Below are 17,908 nucleotides of genomic sequence, written 5' to 3'. Positions count from 1 at the left end.
TGAAAGCCACAGGCTAGGGCTTCATAAGGTCCACTTGACTTTAAGATTGTCCTCTTTGAAATCCCAAAACGAATACACACTGCTCATCTTCCCAGACCACTCAGTACCGTGTATGCCCCTCTTCTCTCTCTCTCTCTCCGTTCTATATTCCAACGTGCTGCCATTCTTCTTTTTTCTCTATTAAAATCAGTACAATAGTTTGAATTAATCTGCATATTTCCTTTTTCTCCCTTACCCCCAGCCTTTCTCCAGGTGTCCTTGTCACCATGGTTTTCTTACTGTATAAAAGGAGAACCAAAAGGGGTAAAGGAAGAGTGACACTTCATATTTGAGGCATTTCCATCTTTCCCTTTGCCTGTTTATGGAAAGCTCTTACGTTAGACGTGTGACAGAGATTGTATTTTAAAGGTATTAAATCTGTGTGTCTGTATTCCTTTCCTCTGTGTATTCTTTTATATATATGTATATATTTTTAATTGAAATAAGTCAGTTTACAATGTTGTGACAGTATCTGGTGTACAGCATGATATTTCAGTCATAGAGGACCATACATGTGTTCATTTTCATATTCTCTTTCACCATTAGTTACTACAAGGTATTGAATATAGTTCCCTGTGCTATACAGTATAAACTTGTTGTTTATCTATTTTTTTATATATTACTTAGTGTCTGCAAATCTCGAACTCCCAACTTTCCCCTTATTCTGATTCTGACATTAGAGGCCAGGGAGGCTTAGAGGGCAGAGAACATCAGAGGGGAAGCTGAGGCTAGCACACAGGGGAAGTCCCATTCAGACAGGAAGAGGAAGTGGAAGGCTTGTCTCTTCTGGTCTCTGGTGAGTTGTGGGAAGACGAGGACAGGATGTAGGGCGAGCCGCTGGTGAAATATGTGTCCTGATGACCTTTCATCTTTGAGTCATGGGGAGAAGAAAACCATTACATAGGTTGTACATAGGAAAGTCTAAAGCAAAAAGGCCATTGTGCATTTTTATTTGGGATTCTAGGAGGAAGCCAGCTTGAAGGGTGGTCTCACAACCCCCTGTGTAGAGGGGAAGAGAGGACCTGGGTCAGTACTCTTGAATCCTTCAATTCCTGGGAGGAGGACGGTGGGGGAAGGGCAGGTTGGTGAAAGTGTCCGTGTGCTGTTGTGTTAAGGAGTGCAGATGGATAACTGATGGCGAAGGCTGGCCAGTCCTGGGGAGCTTCTCTGCAGTAGGGCTGAGGGCTACCAAGGAGGCATTCCAGTTTGGAGGTGCAGTGGGAGACATGCCCAGACCTCAGAGTCTACCAACGCCATTCAGGCCTGACTCCGTGGGTACGGGGGAAGCACAGAGAGCATTCACCCTTGAGGACTTGGGCGTGAGCTGCTAGCCTGATGCAGATTAGAACGACATCTCCGGGAATCAGAACTTCGTCTGTTCCTATCACCACAAGGTCACAAAAGTCCTCTTCCCTCACAGCCATAATGACATCCTAAAGACGGAGAGGAAAAGTGAGACTAGTTATATATCCTCATGAGAAAGTTGAAACTTTTCAATTACAGAGAGGATGCCAGAATAGATTAATGTCCTCCCTCCCCAATAATCCATAAGGATAAGTTTGAGCAAAAAATTAAGTCAGGTAAGAACAATGAAGAAATACCATTTGCTTTCCTGGATGAATGTGGTTTGTACACAGGCCAGCCTGCAATACTGGGCGTCATGCTAGTCACAAAATATCTTCCATGACTTTGCCAAGCTTCAAAGGCCGTGAGTCTTCCCTGCTGTCTTGTAGTGACCGCTGGGTGTGATGTGAACAAAAGGACAAAACGCTTTCAGGATCCATCATCAGGTCCCTGTGATTAGTGATGCTGATTCCTCTGCAAGTCTTGAGCAAGAACCAACTGGAATTGTGGTCCAGATAGGATGTTTTCAACCTACTCCCCAAAAGCGGTCTTGGAGTTTTACTTTTTTAAACCAATAAGATACTGGGGGAAGTGCCTTAATAACCAAAATGTTTCAGTCCTCACTCTCAAAATCATTTCTCAACTATCTACTAAAGCTAGAACCATCAGCCATGTGCAGCGACCGGATGTATGTCCCTTAAGGGCCAGCCCGTTTTTGTCTGTATTTGACAGAGGCAGCATGACATACTGTTATTATTGTCTAAGACAAGTGGCTTTTATTTAAAAATGAAAATCTCATCCTTTACTTTTTAAACATTGCAGTTTAAAATGTGAAAAAAAAATTATTCAAAAAATAAAACCACAACTGGGAAGGATATATAAAATTTCACTTTTATCCATGTTGTCAGGGCAGGCATGACATCATATGCTAACCTCTCAGCCTTTGAGTGGAGTGGGCATGTGTATATATCTGCCCAGATTCCTGCGTGGGGCTACCTTCTGCCTCAAAATAGAGCTCCGTGACTTTATTACAGTTTTTATTTTGATTCAAATGTCAGCAGCTGCCATTTATTATGGAAAGTGTGTGGGGTAGATTGTTCTATTATTCTTGGAAAACACACAATTGCTTTTGAATTTCTCCTTTTTTCCCCCCAGTAGAATGGCCCTGCTGCGCGGATAGACAGAAAATCTTGTTTAATTACACCCTTCATGATCCTGGATTGAAGCCAGCCTTGTTTTATTCCAATTATAACCTTTTCAAAACAAAGAGTCATGGGAGTTTAGAGAAACAAGCTGACAACAATTTTTACCTGAAGTTGAGAACTAGAGGTAATTTTTTAAAAAAAAGGAACAGCCAGTGGATGTCATGTGTTTTCTTAATCCAGAACGTGGGGATTAATCTGTGTATAATTTATAGTCGGTCCTCCAGAACTGTGGGTTCAACTAACCATGGACTAGGTAGTACTATAGGGTTTACTACTGAAAAATATGCATTTGGAAGTGGACTCGTGCACATAAAACTCGTGTTGTTCAAGGACCAACTGTAATATAAGTGGAAGTAAGACCATTGGGGCTTAGAAAGAACTAGATAAATTTGCCTGACTTCCTGGCCATGGATTATATGCCATGTTGTGCTAACCAGCACGCCTTTGTTTTCTGTCCTTCAGTGGCTCCCACTGATTTGAAGACGAACAAAAACATTTACACACAACCTAAAAGGGGCTGATCTGGCCCTGTGTGATGCCCTGGACCTCTTGTCTCCCATTACCCTTCTGCCTCCTTCCAGACTTTTCTTAGTTTTGTTTCTCCCTCTGCAAAGACTTCATTGCCACAGGCAATAAGAACAGAGTAGTGAAAAACAGTGTGTCTGGCTTCCCATGAGGACATGAAAAGCCTCCAACCACAGACCCACTAATCTTAGACACCAGGCAGACGCCACTGGGATGGGACTTGTCTGTACCAACAAGGCAACAAAAGTTAAGACAGTAAAGGCCCTTTATTGTTACTGAACTTGGGTTCAGATTCTTACCACACAAAAGCCAATAATTTGAGGGGCAAGTGTCAGTAGAAAGGAAAGTACTTTAATCAGAAAAACCAGCAATCTGGGGAAATTGTGGACTCATGTCTAGAGACTACCTCCAAAGATTCTGCTCAGCTATGACAGATTTCAGAGGGTAAAAACTTGGGCAAGAATCTGAGTGAATCAGTGAGGCTGGAGGTTGGGTTCTGCATCCTTCTCCATTGCGTTCAGGCTGGCGGACTCTCTCTTCAGATGTTGTCTTGCCCCGTGATCTGCCTGCAGGATTGCTAAGGGGGCTGTTGAGGGGTGAGAGCTAATCATTCCTTAACGATTTAATTCTCCATCCTTCTTTTTATCTAGGAAAAGAATCAACGGGTTAGACAAGGCATGATGTACATTCAGGAGAGCATAAGTGAGGAGTTAGTTTCAATTACTTAATGATCACATTTCTATGCTTAGGTACGTTCGGGTTACAGGGGGACAGAAGTGGGTGGACATGAAAGGAGCCAAAGAGCTGCTTTCATTATGGACTGAGACCCCTTATGACAAACCTCCTGAGAACTGGCACAGTCGGACCAAGAGGCTGCTGCTTCTTGGATCCACAGACCTGCTTCCCAGAACATGTATCCTCTGGCTGACGGAGACCAGAGAGAATATTCTCACTGGTGACAAAGCCAGGCTCTTGAGACAGTGAACAAGACGCATACCTATGGTTCTCCCCCTTGTGATGAATGACACAAAAGACAGGGAAAAGAGAAAAAAAATGACCACTGCTGGGAGGAAGAGGACCGTTAGAAAATAAAAGTTCTCCTAACAAATCTTTACCAAAGTTGCTAGACCTGAGGAACTTACTCACACGAATATTTTCTCCTGCTGATCTAAACGTGAAAAGGAAGGGACAAAAAATGTTTACCTTCCTCTCTGGACCTCAGAGCATTACAGAGAGAAACCCGGGAGAGCTGATCTTGGTAGAAATCCTTAGGCTTCTCCCATTTACCCCAGTTTTCCAGGATCTCATCCACCAGCTCCAGAGCAAGTACGGTATCTCAGATCTAGGTCGCCAAAACCGTAGGGGAGCAAAAGTAACTTTCCCCCTCCCTTTCTAGGTTCTTGGCTGAGACACTTTTCTAATAAAAGACGGATTAATAGTGGAGAAAAAGTTTAATGACATGTATATGTCCTGTATACTTGGGAGATACCAAGAAAAACTGAGTAACTCCCCCAAAATAGCCCAAGCCAACACCATAAATATTATCTCTCGCTAAAAACAAAAGATTTGGGAGAGAGGGTTCAGGGGAGGAGGCCAGTTTGGGGAGGTTACCAAGAAAAGCACAGGAAAGTAGGGTAAAGTTATTAGGCAGATTTAAATCATTGCCTCCTACATTGATAAGAGTTTCTAGAAGTTCAGTTGTCTTTTTCTTCCTGATGCAGAGAGGGAGACCCCTTGCAAATGGAGATTTCCATTAAAAATGTAAATATCTCTTACAAAAGAGTAACATCTGCTTGGTTTCAGAGCTTCTCCCTTGTCTGCTCTTTCTTAAAAATAATCAGCCTAAAATAATCCTTACGCCAAAGAGGTATATTTTGGGGTGATTTCTTCCGCTCCTATGCCCTGCTTCTCTTTTTCTTTATCCTTGTGGATTTGTGCCTTTTTTGGGCCCATTTATTGTCATTGCATTAGCATTTCAGGAAGAAGCAGAGGTAGACTTGGGTTGAGTTCACTGTTTAACCGGAAGCCTCCTCAATTTGCAGGCTACAACCATTCTCCCCCTACTTTGCTCCCTCTACAGTGCCTTAGAGGCATCACTTAGAGCCTTGCTGGTCTCTTTTTTTTGAAACAGTCTTCTCTCTTCTTTCTGAATCATCCTGTTCATCCTTTAACACGTTGTTCCGCCATGTCACCCAAATCTGAGTGACAGTTGCGTTTCCTCAGGGACACCCGATTCACAGCGAGCGATCAACGTGCTAACTCTCACTCTAAACTTCCCTTCCTAAGGAAATCCTTTTTGGCACACCCCAGGCTCATACTGGTCTGCCTGTCACAAACACGCATACCCACTACACGTCTTCATTTTTGGATGCACTGGCTCAGGTGTCGTCCATGTTTGTCATTGCCCACGAAGTAACTGCCTCTTTTACATTTGTTTGTAAAGGAGAGCCATCACAATCTCCTGGAGTCTCTCATTTTGGCCACATGCTTATTTAGCCCACGCCAGTCTTTCTTCCAGCCATACTAAGTCATTTCCACAGAGAATAATCTAGTCTTTCTTTTACAAGCAACTTTAAAACTTTAGATATCTTTTTTGCCCATAGCTTCTGCAGTAGACACACTCCAGTAGAACTTTGCTTAATGAGAAGCGTCTAGTCCCTATTTATTTTCCCAACCCCAGTTATCCTAATTCACAGAAGGATCAAGTCCCCTTTCACCCAGTTCTGCATTTCATCATCGCCTCCTATTCCCAAAGGAAGATGAGTTTCCAGGTCATTGGATTTTTTTCAAAAATACAACCTGACTCATTCAAGATAATTTTCCTTGCCTGGTATCTGAGCTCAGGCACTCTCACTCTGGATAACAAAGCACAGAGGAATTTGAATCCTTTGATAATCCAAGCACCATACCCCTAACCTTGATGGGAAATAGATTCCAATAAATGCAGGGTCTTAAAAGTGTGAATTACAGTCATTTCGCACTCCGTGGCAGCTTCATGCTGAAGAAATAGCTTAAAACTTCATTATGATGCTTGTCCCTTCATTAAGTGCAGATGACATTCCTCAGATAGATTTTTGCAATGACATCTGAGGGGAGACGTTGAGGAGCTCATTAGTTATTCATGGTGGAGAATATTGACTGTGTACTGATTCAAGGGAAGTGTTGACACCCTTCTTAACATGATGCATCTGTCTATCCATTTGTGGTTCTCCCTCCGGTCCTCATGGAAGGCTCTTTGCGAGATGAAGAAAATGCCCTTCAGCATTTGAATGCAGATGTCTGTAAAGTGTGCAGGATGAGCAGGATCAACATGGAGAGCAGGAGGCACTGGGCTTCTGATTACCCGGCCCTGCTAATGCCTGGGCTGCTCCGTGAGCACCATTTGTGAGACGCAACCACGATGGACCGAATACATCCTCCTCTTGGCGCTTGAGGAGCTATTACAATACACTGAGGATTTCAGGGGCTCGTTCTAAAGCTAGAAGTCAGTTCTTAGCGAAAGATGTACGGAAGTTTTTTGCCTCCTGTCACATAACAGTCTCATAGCTTGAGCCGGGCAGTGACTAAGTGAACTGGCAAAGGCACACTTCCCCTTCTTTGTGTGAGGTATGATATTCTTTCAAAAAGAGAATTTTGCTCTTTATTCTGATGACCCCAAATGGCTAAGGAGTGAGGGCGATGGAGCCAAAAATAAGATAGAGCAGTATAAGAAAGTGGTTTTGAATTGTCTGTGAAGTGGTCAGTTACCTCCTTTGATAGTAATGAGCTTCCCGCGACTGAGACACTGAAGATAAGGGAGACATCACGTCAGGGCTGTTGCAGGGGTGTGTCAGGCAGCAGAAGGAGAAAAGATTTTCACTAAATGACCTTTCAGATCTGCTCTGATAGGAAGATTCTAAGATTCGGGCTTCAAAGTGCTGCTCACAGATAGGTTTTTACCAGAAATCTTTCATTAAGTTTAAATTCCTTGAAAAGTTCTTGTATTCATTGGGGAGTTGCAGGACAGAATCTATGACTGGCATCGATTAATCCCTTGTCCTTATACTATGGGTGTTGGAAGAACAATTCACATTTTTCAAGTGCTTTGTAAATTCCAAAGCATTTTCACAAACCCCCCTCTTAAAATCTCCCTGAAGTTGGATAAAAGGGGTGGACTTCATCCCCATTGTACAGATGGGGAGACTGGGGGCTTAATACGTGACAGCTCTCTGTTTGGCATAACGAGAAGATTCTGTCCTTTCTCAGGGCTCAGTCAGATTTTGAGATCTCGCGGAATCTCTGACACTGGTGGCAGCGCGGAGTAAAAGTTAGGGACAGAGCTCTCAAGTCAGACCGCCAGACTCTGGAGCCTGGTTTCACCACCCACCGGGGGCCTCTGGGCAAGGTTTTAAACCGTCTTTCTGTCGCAGTTTCCTCAGGAGATAAGGACAGCAGCACCTCAGAGCGACTTGTGAACGCTTGATGGCACGACGTATGTGAATTACTTCGTGCATCACCTACAACTTAGGACTTAAATGTTAGTCCTGGGGCCTTTGCTGTTGGAGCGACAGATTATTACTCCTTGGTTATGGTCCAGGAATGTCCCAGTGATGGGGCAGTTTTGGTACAACCTGTGCCTCAGAGAGTATGGTCAGCAGATCTTTTGTGTACAAATCAGTGCAGTCAAGACAACAATAAAACAAACATGAGCCGATGAATTTGCCCCAAATTAAAAGTGAACTTTAACCCGGCTTTTGAAATTGTCTCATAGCAAAGGCTTGTGCGGTCTCTGTTAAGCCGTGAGAGAGGCAAACCTTGTCCTAAGGAAGAGTTACACAGACAAGATGAAGTAAGTGGTCAGCATTGTGGTTGTGGATGAAGAGATGAGTGTATTGAGAACTCACACAAAGAGCTTTGGATCTTTTTCTGACTTTAATTCAGCGAGTGACAGTGATAAGAAATGCTGTTTTAAAAGGGGAAAAGAATACCATTTAAGTACCTAAACAGTTTAACATCAATTAACTCCAGCACCATAGTGACCAAATACTCCCTCCCTCTTGGCTCCTTCAGCCATTTATGGGAGCGACACAGGCTTAGACTAGCTTCCCTCAAGGACCTGACTGAGCAGAAAATCCCAGATACAAGAAGCCTGGTTTGGGTACCTTTTAACCCCTTTGCCAGCCGCTACCAGGAATCAATGGCTGTCTCATAATTCTAGCAAGAAAGTGAGATCATAAACCTAATGAGGTTTTCATTTTTGAAAAATTTTCACACTGACTCTTTTGTATCATTCTAGAGCTTGCCCACTTCTTTTGACATCTGTCCATAAAGTTTTAGACCCTCCAGTAAAGTACACTGTTCTGAGTTATGTTGTTTTCTTCCCCCGAAGGCCTTGATGAGTGCTTATTTTTCATGTGCGTTGGATGGATTTTTATCTCATAACCATGGGTTGCTGTCATTGAGTGTTTGCTTCCTCCATGCAGCCTGTTGCTGGGCAAGATTAGTCTGTAGGATATAGTGGCTACAGTGATTTTCTAGTAGAGTTAATTCTCTTTGGTAATACCAGTTAGGTAGACACCCCCATGGCCATGAAAAGCAAACCCCAGGTGTCACTTGAGCAGAGTCTACTAATGAATCTAGTGGATGAATAACACACAGGTCAGAATGCTGTTTCCCCAGGTCTTCTGGGGCAGCCCTTAAAACAGAGTTGAGGAGTTTTAGCCTGAGACCTCAAGATGAGGTCAGCAGTGCTGGCCCCTTGGTTCACCAATACTCGTGTGATCTAACTGGAAAACTGTAAGATCCAGAGACACAGTCCATGAGGTAGGACAATGGGAAGCAGCCTTGGAGGGCCACCCACAAGTGGAAGCCGTCCAGAAGTCTTTGAGATGAAATTTGCCATGAGAATTTGAACACTTCAGCTGACCAGGGTTCTAGCTGGATCTGCCAGTCTGGGCACATAGCTAGAACCCAAATAAACCCATTCCTTCCACAAAGATTTGAGTGCCTGCTAAACAGCTGACATGTCCGCTAGGGATACTGTGATGACCAAGACGGTTGTGCTTCTTGCCCTCTCGGAGTTTATCTTCTAGCAGGCGGGACCTTGATTACCCAAGCAAAGTCATCAGCATTGACGGAGCACATCCCTAGGCCTAGCACCCACCTCTATGCGTCTTATCTCGTAGTCCTCACATCAGAAGAGGCTCCTCAGGGGGAAAGCCTTGTAAACATCGTCCCTTTGCAGATGAGGAACTGTTACCTAACCAAACTTGGGTCCTCCCACCCTGTGTGCAGTACAGCCAATCTACTGACCCCAGGTTGTGGTGAAGGAAAATACAGCGTTTATTGCAGGGCACCAAGCAAGGAGAATGGGCAGCTCATGATCAAAAGACCCAAACTCGCCGATGGCTTTCGGGGAAGGGGGTGTTAAAGGCAGTGTGAGGGAGGGGTTGCAGGGTGCTTGATCAGCTCCTGCACAGTTCTCACATTGGTTGGCATCAAGGCGAAGTTTCAAGCATCATCAACTTTCTGGTTTCAGCCCCTTTCATGTCTACGTGCTTGCAGTCAGCAGTTCTCTGCTGGGGGTCTGCTTCCTGTCAGAACAACTTAGGAATGTGTGTCAGGCCTCCATCTGTATCTTTCAGGGAAATGGGAGTTCGCTGACTCTCCTGGGTAGCTGGTTTATAGTCTAAAATTGTTACCAGTTTCCCAACCCAACAGCTTTTCTTTGTTTCTACATCTTCACATTTTCCTAATTGTTAACTCTTGAGCCAGCCTGTTGAGACTCAAGGGAGGCCTGGGAGACTAAAGCAAAAGCCTTTTACTTCAAAGGACAGGGACACAAGGGGCTTGTATACCGTTTCAGTCTCCCTTTTTCTTTGATACTCATCCATCTTGAGGGAACAGGTTCAGGAAAAGAAAGGGAGCAGTTTTGGGTAGAGGGGTTAATCATAAACTTGGCAGGGGAACTCAGTTTTAGGGTAACCTGGTTTCAGAACCAGAGACACAGAGGTTCACAGTCTTGTGCAAAGATGTTAGAGGAGGCAGGGGAAAAAAATTTCACGTTGCCTGACTTCAGCCTCTTTTTTTTCCCTGCTAAACCATACCACCATGCTAAAGGGGTCTGCTTTCAGCTGGAGGACAAAAGGAATTTCATTGTCTTTATTACATTTCCTATGCCTTCTACTGCATTTATTTATAAAGGCTTTTAGTCTTTTTGATCTGGGAAAGGAAGTTGAGAACATAGTATAGGGAAGGAAAAATCATTTTCCCTCTTTCCTTTTAGGTTCTTAACTGAGTCCCCCATTAATAAAAGATAAGCAAAGGAAAAACAAGTAGAAATTCAATACCATGTGTGCCTCCTGTGTGCATGGGAGCAGAACAGTAACTTCCCAGAATGGCCCCGGCTACCACCTTAGGTACCATCTCCAGCTAAAGACAAGAGGTGTTGTGGGGGTGGGGTTGGGATGGGCAGGGAGTGTCAGCAGGGAGCCAGTTATGGGCAGTTGTCAGGCAAAGCCCAGTAAATGATGGTATGATTGTTAGACAGACTTAAGTCACTGCCTTCCCCACTGACAAGTTCCTAGAGATTTGGTCCTTCTCCTCTTCCTGGTACGGAGAGGGAGACCCCTTACAAATGGAGATTTCCCTTATAAATGTAAATGGATCTTACAAAAGGATAACCTCTACTCAGCTTTCAAAGCTTTTCCGATGTCTGCTTTTTCTTAAAAATAACCAGCTGAAAATAATCCTTATGCCAGAGAGGCATATTTTGGGGTGGTATATTCTGTCCCCCTTTAATAGCAAGAAAAGCCCGAAATTGAACATTCTAGCCATTGCCTTGCTGAGATCTTGCCACAAGGGAAATGGCTGTTATTACAAACACAACCATATCATGTGAAAATGCATGAAAACAGATCAGCAAAATTTACTTTTCAGTCACAGCCCACTAACCTTTGGGTCTTATCTCTGAATGGAGATTTGTAGGAGCCAACCAGAGAGCATGAAACACTGGTCTTCATGGCTTTTCACACTGTGTAATTATTACTTGTTCACTTGTGTACTGCTTATCTCCCTTACTGGGTTGTAAATGCTAAGCCGGTCATTCTCAACCTTTGCTTCGTGCAAGAATCAGCTGAGTTTAAAAATAATTTTGATTCCTAGTCCCCATTCCAGAACAATTAAATTAGAATCTCTGAAGGTGCAGCCCCGATGGTGGTATCGTTTAGAGCATGCCTGGTGATCCCAGGGTGTCGCCAAGGTTGAAAACTGAGTTCCAAGAGAATGGGTACAGGGTCACATGCCCTAATGACCAGACACGCGCTGCGTATTGTAAACTCTGAAACAGCGCCTTGCGCATCAGTGGATACTTAGTACATGTTGAATAAGTGATTGGCTGGAGAGATGGAAGGATGGGTGGGTTGAGTGAGTGAATGAGTGAAAAAAAAACCCAATGATTCTAAGTTACTGGAGTTACGTTCATAGGATAACTGTTATTAGATGATTGTTTACAGTTGACCTTGTAATAGTTCAGATTCTGCGTAACACTTTGCCAAAAAAACGATCATTAGAGGTTTGAGATAAGTATGTGAAAAAGTAAACAGCAGACTGCTGGGTGCCCTCATCATCTGGAAGTGAAACTTACTCTGCCTTCCTTAATCCCGCATTAATCTACAGTCTCGGCACACTCTCATCTCTACTGAGCAGGCAGCCAATGGTTCATTACTGCTTGTTCAGTGAATCATATTTGTCTGAAGGAAGCAAAGATAACAAAGAGGAAATTATAGTTTGTGTGGAGTGATATGATTGCTTGTAAACCGAACAATAAAAGAGGAGTGTAGGCAAGCAATTGAGAATTTGGTCTCGGTCCTCCGAATGCAGAAGATGCACGGAGTGAGCAGTTTTTATGCCCTATTCACATTTTAATTGGGGGTGGGAGAAAGACGCTCAAGTATCTTCCACACCTGGGCAGCCCACAATTTCCTTGTTACAGCGTTGATTACATCCCTGGATGATTCTGTGGATGCCAGTGCAACGTTGTACACACTGATGTTTATTCTAGCTCTTAACTCACGTAAAAAGTACCAGTGAGTCTGTGTACATGCTAGGGAACCGTAGAGAAAGTAGCATTTGTAGAGATTTCTGTCAATGCACCTAGTGCAGCTTTGTCCACATGTTGCCTAGATGGCAGCTGAGGTTATCCTGTCCCTAATATCTACCTAAGAGTGATCGATGCCGAACTCTTTTTGCCAGATTAAGCAAAATGTAATGTGCTTCCTGAGGACCTCCTTGTAGTTTCACAATCACCTCTGACTTCAGACTTTTATTCTGTGAACGTATTCAGCTTAAGACTAAGAACCACCACTAGACCATATATCCCTTTGTGCAAATTAGAAAGAGATACCCCTTTCTTGGATCACTTCCATCTGTCAGAAAACTGTCATAATATAGCGATTTTTTTTTAAGAACAAGATACTTATTGCCATGGTGCACTGGAAAATTAGAAGTGCACAAATCTATGATGTCTAGGAGTTGCCTCGCCCCGCCACACACACATACACACGTGCATGACCTGCACGACTGTGTATGGAGTCCCTGAAAGAGCATCTCCCCGTCCTGTTCAAGTTGTCTAAGTAAAAACACGTAACTTGGACTTTGGATCTCAGCATTTTCCATTTAATCTCTACCAAAAAGACGACTCACACAAGGCTCTGGTATACAGAAGATTTTATTAAAGTTTTGGGAAAGCAGAACACGCCAAAAATCAATAGTAAATATTCTTGCTCCAGAAAGTCCCTAGGCCTGGTCCTCTATCTTTTCCAGAGCAGTCTTCCTTCCTTCCTTCCTCCCTCTTCCCTCCTTCCCTTGCCCCTCAGATATCTGAATTCTTTCTGATGCATACCAGTTAAGTTATCTTTTCAACAATCCATGTTCCTACAGACCCATGCCCTTAGGGTCTTATCTTTCCCTCAAGCTGCATATCAAAGTATTTTCCCAAACATAGAGAATCGTTTTCCTAAGCTATATTCTGGGGCAAGCATTAAGAATTTGTCTTTAAATCTTGCTCCAAACATTTACACTGGAACTGGGAGTTGTTCGGTAGAGCAGCTGGTTTTTATCTAGCATTCTGTAGGCTGCAAGTAGGAAGGAACCATGATGGGAGGACAACTCTTAAGAGTTGAAGATGCATATGGCCCTTGGATATGGCCTGCTCTAATCCTTTCATGCTATGAATGGGGAAATCTAAGCCCAGAAAGAGAGTCACACAGCTCAGTGGGGTGGTTAGCCCTGGAAACAAAGTCTCCCAGTTCCCAGGCCTGGGTACTTTTTAGTGCGACACTGCCTTTTTCACCATGTCATCTGTACTTGCTGTTCCGCTCGTTCACCAGCCTGCCATCATGACTATTAGAATCTTGACATTGGAGTCAGACAGTCCTAGCTCTGCCGCTCAGAAGTAAGGACTTAACCCCTCTGAGTTTCTGTTCTCTAAATTGCAAAATGGGGATGCTAGTACCAAAAGAAAGAAAATCCAGGTTGAAACGCACTCCTTGGCTTTCAGAAGGCTTTTAGTGTTTTAGAACCCTTTGCTTGATCCACTCAACTAGCAAGCCTCCCTTAGGAATGCCTGGATATCCAGAATGCAAAGATGGTCAAATCATGGTCCCCACCGCCATGAACAGTGAATGTAAACATCAGCTTTATAATAAGCCTAGCTATGAGTTTTATCAAATGCCTATACACTAAGATAGCACAGGTGAAATGACATGTATACTAGGTCTCAGAGGTGAGTAGGAATTCACTGGAAAGAGGAGAAGGTAGAAGCAATCCTGTAGGGAGAGGTGGTGGCGCTTGGTACAACATAGAGACATGAAAGCACCTGCATGAAATGTTGGAAGTGTAATGAAACGTCAGCAGAGTATTTGGGACAGAGGGTGATAGCAGATGATGCTGGGGGAGCACGATGGGAACGGATGAAGTCTTGAATGTCATGCTAAAATATTTCGATTTTGGATTTTGACCTACAACTGATGGGGAAAGCAAACCATCGCAAAAGAGGAAGTACTATCACATTAATTATTACAGTGATTTTACCAGTGTCTCACTGTTATCCTGTTCTTGATTAATTCTCAATTCGGAATTCCTGATGAGGAATATTCTGGCTCTGTGCTGTCCACCTGCAAATGAATTGCCTCCAATGAAGTAGCCAAACCAAACGCCGTGATGAAGGTGAAAATATAATCCCAGCGGGCTTTGATTTAATTGAGGGCTTACATAATGAAGGAGTTGATGGTAGCTAAACTAACATGTTCCCTGCCACCGGATTTAATGAAAACCAGCTTAAAGTGCATCTAAGAAGTGTGAAAAGCGAGGTGCATTTTCTATCTGGTACATGTCCCAGGACAGTAGTTACTGAGAGTCAGTTATGACATGTGGTGCTGACTTACTCAAGGACATCTAATTTAAAAAAGGGAAACGATCATGTAAAATGTCAGTTTAATTTTTAAAAAAAAAAAGTGGTACCAAGACTATAATGACATAAAAACATAAGTAGCAAGTTTGTAGATCTGCTCTGTTTTCTCGTAGCACGTGATAAGCACCTGAAAATTTCTCAAATAAAATTTTAGAAGGCATCCATAGAAACATACATACTGAATGGCTTCTGCTGTGGGCAAGTAGCAGAAAGAGGGATTCTTTAGGGAACGTTCACGCTGGAACAGTAAAAAACGGACAAAAAAGTGTTGACTTTCGCTTTACCCCTGTTCTCCCCCAGTCAAACCACATAAATGCAAAGATCTTTTGAGCTCCTACCAAAAAGGCAGGATCTTCAGGCTATGGCGTAGCTGAATTCGAGTTTAACACAGCGACCAAGGGCAAGGAAAAGAGTGCAGTGTGGGCCAGGAACGTTAAAGGACTGGGAGGGGAACTAACTGGAAATGTGGGGAGCAACCAGCATGTCCAGCCATGAGGAGAGACAGAGGACGTAATTTGGTCAGCAGGGGCGAGGTCCTCTGTGGCTTTTTTAGGGGTCAGGGCCTGGTGGGAGCTTAGTTTTACCCTTGAGAGCACTTCATAAGGCCTGGGTGCAGTCTCAGCACCGAGGGTCTCCAAAGCATCGCCACAGGATGTCTCCATGCATGTGGTGGGTTGATGGGTGTGCTTCCCTTTCCTGTGCATAACTTAGAACCCTCTAGAAGCAATATTAAAACAATTGATGCACGTCAGTGCAGGAGGGTAAGTGCCAAAGACTGGGATTAACATATGGACGGGAAAGTCATGTTTCTCTGACGGCGGGGTAGGGGCGGGTGGGTATCTGAGTGCATGACAGCCAAGCACATGTCTTAAAGGAAACAGTGCCCAATATATCAAGATGTTTGGTTCTTTCAAGGGAACCACGCTGGACTACGGGAAATATCTGAAGGTGGGGGTTGTTCTGTGAGACTGTAATGGGTTGAAAAGGTCTTTGAGCTCGTGAAACAGGCACAGAGCATCCCATCCAAGACTTCATGGGTTCCCTCCGTTTTGCCTAACTCATTTCTAGATGGAGCTTAAGCATCACTTCCTCAGGCTCCACCCGACATCCTAACCTGTTACAGCCCCCACCATTCTCCTCCGTAACATTTACTTCCATTTCCTGTAGCACAGTCACTTTTTGGCGTGTTTCATTCATGTCTGTATTCCTGATTGGCCAAAAGCACAGTAAAGGCAGAACAGTTTTCTTTCCTTTTTATCCCCAGTGTTCAGTATGGTGCCTAACACACAGTAGTTATTCAATAAATACTTGTTGAATTGGAGACAAACAAATGAGATTAAATCAGAGCCAGCTAGTCCTGTTAACTCTGAGAGATGGGCAGTCCTAGAGACGTAATTATATTTGCTGTATTATAGGACCACTGACATGGTTCTAGATGTCTCTACTCAACCCACAAACCCTACTTCCTGGGAACGTAACTAACAGGAACCACAAAGTCAGCCCTTGCTGAGCACCCAAGCACCTATGCAGTTCCGTGAGCTTTGGGCTCACACAGACCTGAGTTGAGACTCTGGCTCTGCCCTTACTCGTCATGTGACCTTCAGCAAGTCACCTGACCTCACTTGCCTTATCTGTAAAAGAAAAACCATTAACAGAGTCATCTCATAAGGCCTCTCTGAGGTTTGGTAAGCAAACCTAAGTGCCGGCACAGAGAGACACTGAATTATTCCGAGCCAAGCCAAACGTTGGAGAGCTTAAGATTGAGTCCATCCAGAGAGGAGACCAAACTGTAAAAATGACAGTGCAATGAACTGTAACTCATGCTTTTAGTAGTTGATCGTCTCCTGCACAAACATGTAGGAGTCATAACCCAGGGACAAGGTTTGTTTTGTTTGTTCACACGTGCACAGGGCTTGGCACACAGTAGGTCATTAATAAACATTAGATGGATGGATGGATGGAAGGATGAATAAATTCCCAGATAGGAACTGCCAAACGATGTACTAATCAGAGAACTTTATGGTCTTTACTAGAATACGAGTTAAAATACTACTTAGAGCACTTCATGGCTTACCCTAGAGTTCAAACCATCAAGGGTTAGTACAAGGAAGGGTGATGGCATTCTAGGTAAAAAGGGTGGGGTGAGGTGATAAGTAGGAACACTACGGCAAGAAAGCAAGCCTAATCCTGTGAGCTTCCAGGCAGTCACAGAGAATTTTGATGGGGACCGAATAGTCTTTCAAGCCCTGAGCTCTGTTTCGCTTCCCTGGGCTATGGACTCCAGCTAAGGTGAATTATTTCCAGATTCTCAAATTCTTTCTCTTCCCACTTGATCTTTGAATAGTCCTCTGCCTGGAACACTTCCGTATCCTCTTTTTGCCTAACTGCTCCTTATTCTTCGGGTCTGCGTTTAGACATCCTCCACTCCTGGAAGGCTTCTCTGAACCCTCCAACTAGTTTCCAACTTTAATGCAATCATAGTGATTAGTCCTCTGTATTGTGTTTCCATGCTGAGACGTTCCTTTCCCCCCAGGAGGCTGCAGAAAGGCAGGGACTTTCACACTAGCCAGCCCCTGGCACGTGTTAGTATTTGTTGAGTGAATAACATCATTCTGAGACTTAACGCCTAAAAGAATCACAGGAATATTGCTGGAGAAATAGGAACATTGTAGGGGATGGTAGGGGCTTAAGGCTGAATAATGAGGGGTTTTTGTTTTCTTTAGAGTATCTGAGAGCCCAATGAATTAAAAATACCTAGTAAGTAATAGAACAGGGTGCAGAAGAGAGGGGGCAGGGCTGCACAGATGGCATCTGGAGAGAACAAAGAGTGAAAAGACACAATGTTCAGGGACGAGAAGGAAGAAAAGGAGCTGACGAAGGAGTTATGTTGCAGAAGCCAAGAAGGAAAAACAAAGTCTCTCAGAGGAGGAGATGTGATCAAAACCTGCAAGTGGAATTTTGAAAAGCCATCAAAGCAGAGGGCAGATGCTGAAAGGAAACAGGCGGGGTCCCCTGTGCTGGCATCCCAGCGGAGAGGAGGGTGGCCGGGTCAGAACTCACCCTGGCTACTTGGCCAAGGGCAGCTCTCAGCGCAAGTTGACCTGTGCCTGTGAAAGGCACTGAAAATAGAGACATAGCAGAGGAAAAACTAAGGGGAGTGGGTCCAAGCTGTAAAGTCATGGGCCACCTTCTCTTCTGTCTCTGAACCTTCTTTCTTCCTTACGCTCCTCTGGTCCAGGGAGATAGGCTGGAGCATCAGGCAGTGTAGAATGCTTCAGCGGTTTCCCAGACATTTGGTGAAGCATCATGCCACGGAGAGGTTGCAGAGGAGTGAGAAGGGCCACTG

At 44.0% G+C, this 17,908-nt stretch overlaps 1 protein-coding gene and 1 long non-coding RNA gene across 10 annotated transcripts in view; one reads left to right on the top strand and one right to left on the bottom strand.

Annotated features, from left to right (window-relative positions):
* Positions 1-17,908, top strand: part of SGCD (sarcoglycan delta) — a 1,022,496-nt gene that overhangs the window by 942,035 nt on the left and 62,553 nt on the right. The window lies entirely within an intron of this gene.
* Positions 3,447-17,908, bottom strand: part of LOC140691163 (uncharacterized) — a 129,525-nt gene continuing 115,063 nt past the window's right edge. The window contains exon 4 of the long non-coding RNA XR_012066683.1: positions 3,447-3,759. This is a non-coding gene — a long non-coding RNA (uncharacterized lncRNA). The remainder of the gene's footprint in view (positions 3,760-17,908) is intronic.

The sequence above is a fragment of the Vicugna pacos genome, chromosome 3 (assembly GCF_048564905.1).
Source record: "Vicugna pacos chromosome 3, VicPac4, whole genome shotgun sequence".
NCBI lineage: Eukaryota > Metazoa > Chordata > Mammalia > Artiodactyla > Camelidae > Vicugna > Vicugna pacos.
This window is presented reverse-complemented; position numbering and strand designations above follow the sequence as displayed.